At 44.3% G+C, this 13,284-nt stretch overlaps 1 long non-coding RNA gene across 1 annotated transcript in view; it reads right to left on the bottom strand.

Moving 5' to 3' along the window:
• Positions 1–2,199: 2,199 nt before the first annotated feature.
• The window catches only part of LOC134344761 (uncharacterized), a 29,607-nt gene continuing 18,522 nt past the window's right edge, over positions 2,200–13,284 (bottom strand). Inside the window, exon 3 of the long non-coding RNA XR_010017513.1 lies at positions 2,200–3,576. This is a non-coding gene — a long non-coding RNA (uncharacterized LOC134344761). The remainder of the gene's footprint in view (positions 3,577–13,284) is intronic.

The following is a 13,284-nucleotide window of genomic DNA, read 5'->3' as shown; positions in this document are numbered from 1 at the left end:
ATAGCAAACACCACACAGCATCTAGCACATATAGTTATGGTAGCACATACTGTCTCAAAAAATAACATTAGCACAAGTCCCTGAGTGGCATGGCCTAAAGGCTGATGGTGCACGCGATGTTGTCTTGGAGTTATGTTTCTGCAAGATCAAGAATGCAGCAACTCCTCATCTTGAACTGGTTCAGGATCAGAATCAAAATCACAGTAAGAAGTATATATGTATAGTAAACATGTTAAATTAAATCAGTAGTGCAAAAAGAGGGGAAAATGCAGTGAGGTAATGTTCAGGGGTTCAATGTTCATTCAGTAAGCTGATGGCAGAGGGGATGAAGCTATTCCTGAAATGTTGAGTGTGTACCTTCAGGCTCCCATACCTCCTCCTTGATGGCAGCAATGAGATGATGGCATGTCCTGGCTGAATGGGGTCCTTAATGATGGACGCCGCCTTTTTGTGCCAATGCTCCTTGAAGATGTTCTAGGTGCTGGGGAGACTGGTGCCCATGATGGAGCTGACTGAGCTTACAACATTTTGCAGCTTATTTTGATCCTGTGCAGTGCCCAGCCACTCACCCCCACACCTGATAGTGATGCAGCTTTTGTCCAGTGGTTCTGCTGCAGATGGATCCAACTTGTCTTCCGGGGAGCGAACACTAGAGAGCAACACCAACAGGAGGGGTTGACCCCAACCCAGCTTCAGAAGGAAGGCATTTCAACTGTTCAGGACTATGCTGCCTTACAGAGCACCGCCCTCGCCCATTAGTTTTGCCTGTAATCTGTTCTTGCCAATCCCTCCTGCAAAATGTACCGCTCACCTGCACAGGGGCAATTAATCTATTGATCTCCGAGCCATTAGGATGTGGAATAAACTGGAATTCCCAGTGGAATCCCAAAGCGTCACAGGGGAGAATGTACAAGCTCCATGCAGTCAGCACCGGAGGTCAGGACTGAACGTTTGCTGCTGCAGCTGCATCACGATGCCGCTATTACTGCAGTCACTGTGGTTGTCTTTGTTCTTGTGCAAGGTCACGATCTTTGCATCCTTGGAGCTCAGGATCCCCAGCCCACCCTGGCCCCCCCCACTTCCAGGGAGGCATAGAAGTTCAAGCAGATGCTGCTGGAGCTCCAGTTTCCCTGGTTTGATGAATTCAAGCAGAATGGTGACATCAGTTGGCACTTTGCCCGTCACTTGTGAGTCAATCGCTTTGCTAATCTTCTCCACTGTGGCTTCAGCATTCAGCTCTTCCATGACAGGCAGGCTCACTGCGGTGTCTAGTTAATTAGCCAGCTTCAAATCTGCTGGTGTTCTGTCTAAAAACTGAAGTAACATTAATGTGAAGAAAGCACTCTGACCCAGTTAAATTTTATGTAACTAATGGAAAGCAGTATTAATCAACAGTTTTTTTTTAGTACACAAATAAATACTTTCTCTTCAAATGTTTGTGCAATGTGAGGTGATTATACATGCTGGAACGCATTATTTTTAAACATCACATATTGACAAACTTTTAATCAAACAAACTGGTTTTAATATTTTTCAAATTAATCAAAAATTAGTGCGTGCTCGAATAGGATTGGAAGCTGTTGATTGAATCAAGTTTAGATCACTTTGGTGATTATCTCTGACATTGTATTGCAGGCAGCAGTGACCTTGACACTGGCAATCAGAACCAATGATCATAGGTTGTATGAGCAGTGGAAGTTGTTTGGGCCACACAGTGGGGCAGCTAGTCGAGCTGCTGTCTCACAGCTTCAATAACCTGACTTCAACCCTGATGTCGGATGCTGTCTGACCAGAGTTTGTACGTTCTCCCTGTGACCATATTTATTCCCCCAAATGTTTCTATGGCATGCATAATAAAATAGAGGTGAATAACATTAGATTATTTGATCCATAATGCTTCCCTTAAGTTGCATATAATTTCAAACACCTAGATCTTCACACCAACACTCCAGACATCCTAAATTGAATGTTAACCATTGCTGTCTCTGAGCTGCATTCATGCATATGCAATTATCTCAGGTCAGTCTGTCCAAAGGACCCATCATGTTTTAAATGTCCCAAATTGAAAATATGAATTAGCACAAGGTGTCAGGATACTTTATTAGTTTTCTTGGTTTTATTTTGTTGCATGTACTGAGGTACAATGAAAAGCCTATCTTGTTTACACTTCATACAGATCAAACCATTGCACAGTGCATTGAGGTAGTACAAGGTAAACAATATAAGAACGCTACATAAAGTGTAACAGCTACAGAGAAAGTGTAGTGCAGGTAGAAAATAAAATGCAGTATCAAAACAAGGCAGACGGTGAGGTCAAGAGTCCACCTTATCATACTAGGAAACTATTCTGGGACCTCTACTTTTCGTGATTTTTACTAACGACCTGGATTTGGGGTAGAAGGGTGGGTTGGCAAGTTTGCAGATGACACAAAGGTTGGTGGTGTTGTAGATAGTGTAGAGGATTGTCGAAGATTGCAGAGAGACATTGATAGGATGCAGAAGTGGACTGAGAAGTGGCAGATGGAGTTCAACCCGGAGAAATGTGAGGTGGTACACTTTGGAAGGACAAACTCCAAGGCAGAGTACAAAGTAAATGGCAGGATACTTAGTAGTGTGGAGGAGCAGAGGGATCTCAGGGTACATGTCCACAGATCCCTGAAAGTTGCCTCACAGGTGGATAGGGTAGTTAAGAAAGCTTATGGGGTGTTAGCTTTCATGAGGGATAGAGTTTAAGAGTGGCGATGTAATGATGCAGCTCTATAAAACTCTGGTTAGGCCACACTTGGAGTACTGTGTCCATTTCTGGTCTCCTCACTATGGGAAGGATGTGGAAGCATTGGAAAGGGTACAGAGGAGATTTACCAGGGTGCTGCCTGGTTTAGAAAGTATGCATTATGATTAGAGATTAAGGGAGCTAGGGCTTTACTCTTTGGAGAGAAGGAGGATGAGAGGAGACATGATAGAGGTGTACAAGATAATAAGAGGAATAGATAGAGTGGATAGCCAGCGCCTCTTCCCCAGGGCACTACTGCTCAACACAAGAGGACATGGCTTTAAGGTAAGGGGTGGGAAGTTCAAGGGGGATATGAGAGGAAGGTTTTTCACTCAGAGAGTGGTTGATGCGTGGAATGCACTGTCTGAGTCAGTGGTGGAGACAGATACACTAGTGAAGTTTAAGAGATTACTAGACAGGTATATGGAGGAATTTAAGGTGGGGGGTTATATGGGAGGCAGGGTTTGAGGGTTGGCACAACATTGTGGGCCGAAGGGCCTGTAATGTTCCATACTATTCTATGTTCTATGTTCAAAAGTCTTGCAACAGAAGCTGTCCTCGAGCCTGGAGGTACATGCTTTCAGGCTTTTGTATCTTCTGCCCAATGGGAGGAGAAGCAGAGATAATATGCATGGTGGGAGGGGCCTTTGATTATGTTTGTTGCTTTACTGAGGCCGCAAGAAGTGTAGACAGGGTCCATGAAAGAGAAACTGGTTTCCATGTGCTGAGCTGTGTCCACAATTCTCTGCAGATTCGTACAGTCCCATGCAAAGGAGCTGTCACACCAAGCAGGGTGCATTTCTCTGTCAGAAGAAGATTCAATGTCATTTCCAGTCCACAAGTATAAAGAAGAACAAAATAATTGTTACGCTGGATCTAATGAAGCACAAAAAAACACAATAAGATATAGATGGATAAAGTAATCTATTCTTATTCATCTCTTTATGCTATTATGAATCATATTACCCCCAACAATCCTTTCCCCTTTCAAGCTTTTCACTCACCCCCAACGCCCCCCCATGATCATCACCCCCCCGAACACTGTTGCTTGATCCTCTTTCTCCTCACCTCCTGTTTATCCTCAAACTCCCATCCTCTTGACTTTCCATCATGTTAGTTTCCTCTGACATACTTTAGTTGCACATTATGCCTTGGGCTAGAAGTCAGCACCAGAAGCCCCACACTAAGTATGGATCCACTCCCCATTTTAATGTGGCTGTTCAAAAGGATTACGATTTCTGTGCCAATGTCGTCTAAAAGTCACACGTGAGTGGCCTCTGCAGTGATAGAGGCTGGATATTGTGCGGCAACAAACAAGATGCTGGAGGAACTCAGCAGGTCTGACAGCATCTGTGGAGTGGAATGGACGGTCAAAATTTCAGGTCAAGTCCCTTCATCTGGATGAAAGATGGAGCAGAATGCATAGGCAGAGGGAAGGATTGGAGCGAGAGCTGGAATGTGATAGGTAGGTCCAGGTGAGGAGTGGTGAAAGGCAGATGGAGAAGGAAGAGTGGAAATAGTGACAAGGCTGAGAGATAACAGGTCAAGGTGACAAGGGGTCGTAGATGATGGAATTTGATAGGAGAGGAATGTGGAGCTTGGAATCAAATAAGGTAGATGGGGTGGGCATATTGGGACAAAATGCAGAGGGAAACCAGTGGAAGGATTGTGTCAGTTGGAGTGGGTGGAGGAGCACTTTGATTGGAATTGGTATGAGTGTAGGGTAACTGGCTAGTGTTCCCTCTCTTTGTTGGGGAAGATTGTGGCTGAGAAAATTGGACATATTTTTAATATACTTAATGACCACTTTATTAGGTACCTCCTGTATTTTTATTAAGAGGTCACTGAGTGTATATTTGTGATTCTGCTGCTGAAGCATATCCACTTCTAGGCTCAATACGTTACGCATTCAGAGACGCTCTTCTGCACACCACTATTGTAATGCGTGGTTATTTGAGTTACTGTTGCCTTCCTGTCAGCTTGAACAAGACCGGTCATAAAATACCAAAAGCAGGTTCGAAAGAAAGTCTATTTTTGGGGTCAATGCCCCTTCAGCACAGCATGTTTTAAGTTGCAGAGAGACAGAGGGGTGAAAGAAATGGGTAATATCTGTGAGAGGGTGCAGACTGAAGTTGTCACAATAGCAATAACATTAAAAACTGGCAGTTAGAGATGAGAAACAAACCTAAACAGAAAGGTTTAGCCAGAGAAAAAGGTGAATGGCAACCTAAAATGGTTGAATTCAGGTCCAAGGGACACAGAATGAAGATGAAATGTTGCTTCTTGAGTTTATTGAGTTGTTTCTTGGACACTTCAAGAGGCCAAAGACAAAGGCCAGGGTAATACTGGGATGGAGAATTAAAGTGACTGAAAAATGGAAGCTTTGAGTTGCCTGCCTTTGTGCGTCAATAAAAGATATTCTGCAAGGTGATGATTCAATCGACATTTATTTCTCCAAGTGAGAGGATCCATATTATGAGGACTGAATACAATGTATTAAATGTATTATATTGGAAACGGTTCAAATGAATCACTGCTTGATCATGTACAATTTGGATTCCTGAATGTGAGAGTGAAAGTGGCAAAAAGGCAAGTGAGTATCTCCCTCAGTTTTATAGGAAGCTGTGAAGAGAGGGCGAGTGGTTAGTGGAGGAATGGAGAGCAGATCAGGAAATCATGAAGGGAATGGTCTTTTAATGCTGAACAGGCAGGTGAAAATATGTGAGGTGGTGGAATTTATGGAAGATGATTCATAGAGCCTGGTAGGGAGCAAGGTGAGGGAAAGTGGAGCCTATTCTTTTACCGGACTGGAGGAGGAAGAGCAAGAGCAGAAAGCGCAGAAAAGAGAGGAGTCACATGTGAGACCCCCGCCAGCGGCAGCAGAGGGTGAGCCGTGGTCAAGGCAAACTGAAGGCAAGGCTCTACATTAGTAGAGATAACAGGGATGAAGAAACTGTGGGAGTGGTATGGAGTATGTGCAGTAAACAGAGTGGGAAGTGAAGTTGAGAATGTGAGAAGTGTTGGGTTCAGATGGTGATAGAGAAAGGTAAAGGAGGAGTGAGATGTGGGCCACATGGAAGTGAAGTCAAGTAAACTTGGCAGGAAAGGTAATGAAATATCTGAGTTCTTTATAAGTAAAATGTATAATCTCATGTCCCTTTATGCACAGTCAAGTGTAATCTTTATTGCCATAAATTATGTTGTAATTTTATACTTCTTTGTATTGGATGTTTATAGAACATAGAACACTACAGCACAATACAGGTCTTTTGGCCCATGATGCTGTGCTGACCATTTAAACTACTCTAACATCAATTTAACCCTTCCCAATACAGAGTCCTTTATTTTTCTATCAACCATGTGCCTGTCTAAGGGTTTCTGAAATGCCTCTAATGTATCTGCCTCTACCCCCAGCCCTGGCAGGGCATTCCACATACTCACCACTCTCTGTGTAAAAAAAAGCACCCCTATTCTTTCCATCAATCACCTTAAAACTATGCCACCTAGTATCAGTCATTTCCACTCTGGGAAAAAGTAGTCTTTGTTTATTGATTGGGGTAAGTGTCCAACATACCTGTTGATTAAAAGCCACTCCCACGTGAGAGTTGGGGATTAGCCCTTGTAAGGAGTATTGTGGCCCTTCCTGCTACCTGCTGTTTAGCTGGTGATGTCATGGCGATGGTAGAGTTTCAATCTAGCGTGCATTAACCATGTTCCCTCTTTATTGGTCTCTGGGTTGCTGTGGACCAGGTAATGGATGGTGCCACAAAAATGGTAAACAGTGGGGGTGTGCTGCAGTAAAGAGGGCCTGGGTGCACACTTTAGTTAAGTATTTTTCGCTGCGTATATGTTTAGTGTCTGCTTTATCCTGATGCTTCGGGCACTCAGTTTAGATAAGTATTTGTAACTGGGTGTATCCTGCAGTGTTTACTAGACCATAAGACCATAAGACAAATGAGCAGAAGTCGGCCATTCGGCCCATCGAGTCTACTCTGCCATTTTGTCATGAGCTGATCCATTCTCCCATTTAGTCCCGCTCCCCCGCCTTCTCACCATAACCTTTGATGCCCTGGCTACTCAGATACCTATCAATCTCTGCCTTAAATACACCCAATGACTTGGCCTCCACTGCTGCCCGTGGCAACAAATTCCAGATTCACCACACTCTGACTAAAAAAATTTCTTCGCATTTCTGTTCTGAATGGGCGCCCTTCAATCCTTAAGTCATGCCCTCTCGTACTAGACTCTCCCATCATGGGAAACAACTTTGCCACATCCACTCTGTCCATGCCTTTCAACATTCGAAGTGTTTCTATGAGTCTCCCCTCATTCTTCTGAACTCCAAGGAATACAGTCCAAGAGCGGACAAACGTTCCTCATATGTTAACCCTCTCATTTCCGGAATCATTCTAGTGAATCTTCTCTGTACCCTCTCCAATGTCAGCACATCCTTTCTTAAATAAGGAGACCAAAACTGCCCACAGTACTCCAAGTGAGGTCTCACCAGCGCCTTATAGAGCCTCAACATCACATCCCTGCTCCTATACTCTATTCCTCTAGAAATGAATGTCAACATTGCATTCGCCTTCTTCACCACCGACTCAACCTGGAGGTTAACCTTAAGAGTATCCTGTACAAGGACTCCCAAGTCCCGTTGCATCTCAGAACTTTGAATTCTTTCCCCATTTAAATAATAGTCTGCCCGTTTATTTCTTCTGCCAAAGTGCATAACCATACACTTTCCAACATTGTGTTTCATTTGCCACTTCTTTGCCCATTCTTCCAATCTATCCAAGTCTCTCTGCAGACTCTCCGTTTCCTCAGCACTGCCGACTCCTCCACCTATCTTCGTATCATCAGCAGACTTAGCCATGAAGCCATCTATTCCATAATCCAAATCGTTGATGTACAATGTAAAAAGAAGCGGCCCTAACACGGACCCCTGTGGAAAACCATTGGTAACCGGCAGCCAACCAGAATAGGATCCCTTTATTCCCACTCTCTGTTTCCTGCCGATCAGCCAATGCTCTATCTACGTATATAACTTTCCCGTAATTCCATGCGCTCTTATCTTGTTAAGTAGCCTCATGTGTGGCACCTTGTCAAAGGCCTTCTGAAAATCCAAATATACAACATCCACTACATCTCCCTTGTCCAGCCTACTTGTAATTTCTTCAAAAAATTGTAATAGGTTTGTCAGGCAGGATTTGCCTTTAAGGAATCCATGCTGAGTTCTGCCTAGCTTGTCATATGCCTCCAGGTACTCTGTAACCTCATCCTTGACAATCGACTCCAACAACTTCCCAACCACCGATGTCAAACTAACAGGTCTATAAATTCTTTTTTGCTTCCTTGCCCCCTTCTTAAATAGCGGAGTGACATTTGCAATCTTCCAGTCCTCCGGAACCATGCCAGAATCTATCGACTTTTGAAAGAACATTGTTAATGCCTCCGCAATCTCCACAGCTACTTCCTTCAGAACACGAGGGTGCATTCCATCTGTCCAGGAGATTTATCTACCTTTAGACTATTCAGCTTCCTGAGTACTTTCTCTGTCATAATTGTGACTGTGCACACTTCTCTTCCCTGACACTCTTAAGTGTCCGGTATACTGCAGATGTCTTCCTCAGTGAAGACCGATGCAAAATACTCATTCAGTTCCTCCGCCATCTCCTTATCTCCCATTACAATTTCTCCAGCATCATTTTCTATCGGTCGGTCCTATATCTACTCTCACCTGTCTTTTACTCTTTATATACTTGAAAAAGCTTTTAGTATCCTCTTTGATATTATTTGCTAGCTTCATTTCATAGTTAATCTTTTCCCTCTTAATGATCTTCTTAGTTTCCCTTTGTAAGCTTTTAGAAACTTCCCAATCCTCTGTTTTCCCACTAATTTTTGCTTCCTTGTATGCCCTCTCCTTTGCTTTAACTTTGGCTTTGACTTCTCTCGTCAGCCACGGTTGCATCCTTTTTCCATTCGAAAATTTCTTTTTTTTCCCCCACAATTATCATAACACTGCCCTTCTGACAAGCCTTTTCTATTTCCTGTTGTAATTTGTAGTCCACATCACTGCAGCTGTTTGGAGGCCTGTATATAACTGCCATCAGGGTCCTTTTACCCCTGTGATTTCTTAGCTCAACCCATAAAGATTCTGCACCTTCCGATCCTATATCACCTGTTTCTAATGATTTAATATCATTTCTTACCGATAAAGCCACGCCTCCCCCTCTGCCTACCTTCCTATCCTTCCGATACACTGTGTATCCTTGGATGTTCAGCTCCCAGAGACATACATCCTTCAGCCACGTCTGAGTGATGGCCAAAATATCATACCTGCCAATCTGTAGCTGTACGACAAGATCATCCACCTTATTCCTTATGCTGCAGGCATTTAAGTATAACACCTTAAGACCAGTATTTGATACTTTTCGCTTTGATTTCACTGCAACTTTATTGCACCGCAACTCATTCCAATGGCTACAAATTTGCCCCATCATCTGCCTGTCTTTCCTGACATCTTTACTGCTCACTATCTTAGATTTATTTCTGTTTTCCCCTTCCTCCACTCTATCATTCCGGTTCCCATCCCCCTGCCAAATTAGTTTAAACCCTCCCTAATAGCTCTATTAAACTTTCCCGCCAGAATGTTGGTCCCCTTCGGGTTCAGGTGTAACCTGTCCATTTTGAACAGGTCATACTTCCCCCAGAAGAGATCCCAATTATCCAAGAATCTGAAGCCCTGCCCCCTGCACCAGTCTCTCAGCCACACATTCATCTGCCTGATCCTACTATTCTTGCCCTCGCTAGCAAGTGGCACAGGTAGCAATCCTGAATTTACTACCCTGGAGGTCCTACTTCTCAGCTTCCTTCCTAACTCCCAGGAATCTCTCTTCTGGACCTCCTCCTTTGTCCTATCTATATCATTGGTACCAACGTGTACCAAGACAACTGGCTGCTCACCCTCCCGCTTCAGAATATTCTGGACCCGATCTGAGACATCCCGTACCCTGGCACCTGGGAGGCAACACACCATGCGGGTATCTCTATCAGGCTCACAGAATCTCCTGTCCGTTCCCCTGACTATGGAATCCCCTATGACTACTGCATTCCTCTTCTCCCTCCTTCTCCCTCCTTCTCCCTCCTTCTCTCCTGCACAACAGCGCCAGGCTCAGTGCCAGAGACCCGGTCACCGTGGGCATCCCCCGTCAGGTCATCCCCCTCAACAGCATCCAGAACAAGATATTTGTTGCTGAGGGGGACAGCCACAGGTGTGCTCTCCACTATCCGGGCATTTCCCTTCCCTCTCTTGACAGTGACACAGTTTTCTGACCCCTGTAGCCTAGGGATGACTACCTCCCTGTAGCACCTCTTCACTTTCCCTAATAAGCAGTTGGTCATCAAGCTGCAGCTCCAGATCCCTAACACGGTCTGTGAGGAGCTGCATCTCGGTGCACCTGGTGCAGATGTGGCCATCAGGGAGGCTGGAGGTCTCCCAGGATTCCCACATCTGACACCCTGAACAAAGCACTAACCCTGCAGGCATGCTATCTAATTCTACCGGAAAAATAAGTCTACTCACCCACTTACCTCACCAAACAGATGAACTTTTTAAACCGTTAGCTGTGAGAGCTCTGCTCTTCTTGTCTGTCTGGGCCAATTCGTGAAGGGGAGGGTAGAAAAAGAGAGTTGGTGCTTCGCTCTCGCCTCTTCCCGTTTACCGCCGAAGCCCGTTAAAGCCAAAGCCCTACACTCTGCTACCACTCACTCTGCTGCCGCACTGACAGCTGCATGTTTACTGATTGTTTCGTGTCAGTCTTGTCCTGTAAATAAATAGTTAACCTTCATACCAGTAGTGAGTCTCTTCCGTGCCCACTCACTAAACCCGCAGACCTGATTTCACGCACAATACTATCCATGCAATCTATACCTCTACACCATCTTGTACACCACTATCAAGTTGCCTCTCAACCTCCTTCACTCCAAAGAGAAAAGCCCTAGCTGACTCAACCTATCCTCATCCTCCTGTCACTCAACTGTGATCACCTTTAAATTGTTTGATTTTAAGTTTATTCCTCAAATAACAATATTACTTTATTTTTAAATAATCAAGCCAACAGGAATGTAAATAACGTGATGATTTGAGGATTATCATAGATAAAACAATGAAAGGCGACCACACTAAATGGGTAATTTGAAATTGTTGTACTTCAGACATTGTGAAAGGACAGTCAGAGACTGAACATGGGATTGCAGATGGAATGTCGGAATTTGAAGTAAGGTGCAGAAGGAAGTAGCTTTTCATGGTCTTGTGGCAGCGTGTGTACATAACGCTAAGTAACATCAATAGCTTTGCTGCATTGTGAGGTTTCATTGGTGATTTGTTGAGCTTCACACTGAGTCATGGTGACTCACGATGGGATAATAAATAGATTCAAATTTGCACCTGGCACCTTCGGAAAGGTCGGGGTGAGGGGGGGTGAATACAGCATTCAGGTCATAAGTAAATGAAAGACAGATGTAAAAGAGCACTGGCTTTTCTATTTCCACCTTTCTGTGTCAAATGTCAGGTTGCTGCTTTCAGAATGGACATTAAAAAAAACACAGGTGCTGTGACCATGGTGTAGTTACTTATTTCCAAGACTGAGTACGAACAAGCAGAATTACCAAAAGGCCCAGGATGAGAGAGCTGTTCTTAATTCACCATATTCAGGGAGGAACACAATTTTTTCTCTCTTCGCTTTTCAGTGCTTCCACTTACACCTCATCTGCATCCTTTTAAAGCAGTGACATGCTGGGATACGTTTCTGTGATGGCTGACTGCAGCCTCCAAGTACTCAGGTCCTGGATGGTGCCTGCTGGGGAGCTATTTGGCTGTCCCAGCTATCAAATCCAAGTATAATCTTGTCTGCATTCACTACCCCAGTCTGGGGCACTTTCCAGCAATGATCACTAGATGACAATCAGAAGTCCAGCTGAATAATTCTCTCCCTCTCACTATGCAGTCAGTGCCGTGCCAAAAGTAACATTCATCGTAGAACTGGCTGCAGTTTGCGCAGAACAGACTGTGAATCAAACCCAGAGCCATTAGCTTGAGTACTGCAGTGTACAAACTCACGTGGGGGAGAGGGCTTGACTAAACTACTCTTCTTAAATGTAGATAAAATGCTGTGGCTGAACTGCTGCTTGTTCAAACTTGTTTCACCATCTGCTTTGTTTACAGATTTACATCCCATTTAGCTTATTAATTGCTAACTTCCATTTAATCTTGTTTTCTGTAGTTTTGGCATCGTTATTAATGCCTTCATTAGTATATGCTGTTGACATGCTTCTTCCATTAGATAGTAAAGCTTTATGATAATCTCATGCAGCATCAAATTTTAATTAATCTCCACACAGGGTGACTCATCTCCTGGAAGTTGTGTAATGACTTTTTAAAAAAAATTCAGTTTTTCTTTTCTTCCTTTTTATTGGAAACATGGTAGAATCTACCCCTAGTGGGACCTTTTCATGTTATCTCCCATTTCGTCCTGCCCTCATCTCCTTTGCAACAGAGGTCACTAGACAGTTACATTCCTCGATAACGAGGTGCTGTGAGAATTTCTGCATTTTTCCCCTTCTGTCAATGTAGTTAACGAAAGGGAATATGAAAACTTTAAATAAATCTTTTTTTTCTGGTCCATGTCAATGTTATGCAACTTGTCCATTTAGTACCTTGGGCACGTGGCCAAGTGGTTAAAGCATTGGACTAGCAACCTGAAGGTTGTGAGTTCGAGCCCCAGCCATGTTGTGTCCTTGAACAAGGCACTTAATCACACATTGCTTTGCGATGGCACTGGTGCCAAGCTGTATGGGTCCTAATGCCCTTCCCTTGGACATATTGGTGTCGTGGAGAGGGGAGACTTGCAGCATGGGCAACTGCTGGTCTTCCATACAACCTTGCCCGGGCCTGCGCCCTGGAGAGTGAAGACTTTCCAAGCGCAGATCCATGGTCTCGCAAGACTAACGGATGCCTTTAGCACCATCTAACAATGGAGTCAGCCACAGGACTCAGGCTGCTATGTGGGGCAGGTTTTCTCCCTGGCATCTCTGAGCTCCTGGCAAGTGCAGTGCTCCACTCCAAGGGAAATGTGCACTTTCCCTGGCCCATGCCTTTTGCAGGAGCCAGGTGCTCCATCTGTCAGTTTCACCCCCATATGCGTCCTACAGCTGGATTGGCTGGTGGAGATGTGTATGCAGCAGCTGAGCTGAAACTTGAATCGTGTTTCAAAGCCTGACAGGACATTCCCCAGCCACCCGACTTCACTGATCACCTTCCAGTTAACCTCTTTCCCCTCCCCCTGCCTTTTTATTCCGGCATCTTCCACTTTCCTTCTCAGTCTTGAAGAAGATTCTCAGCCCAAGACTGTCTATTTCATTTCCATAGATGCTGAGTTCCTCCAGCGTTTGGTGTGTGTGGCTCTGGATTTCAAGCATCTGCAGTTTATGATATTGTGTCTATGATATTGCAT

This window comes from Mobula hypostoma, chromosome 4 (assembly GCF_963921235.1).
Source record: "Mobula hypostoma chromosome 4, sMobHyp1.1, whole genome shotgun sequence".
In the NCBI taxonomy this organism is placed as follows: Eukaryota; Metazoa; Chordata; class Chondrichthyes; order Myliobatiformes; family Myliobatidae; genus Mobula; species Mobula hypostoma.
Note: the sequence above shows the minus strand (reverse complement) of the source record. Positions and strands in the feature narration are given on the sequence as shown.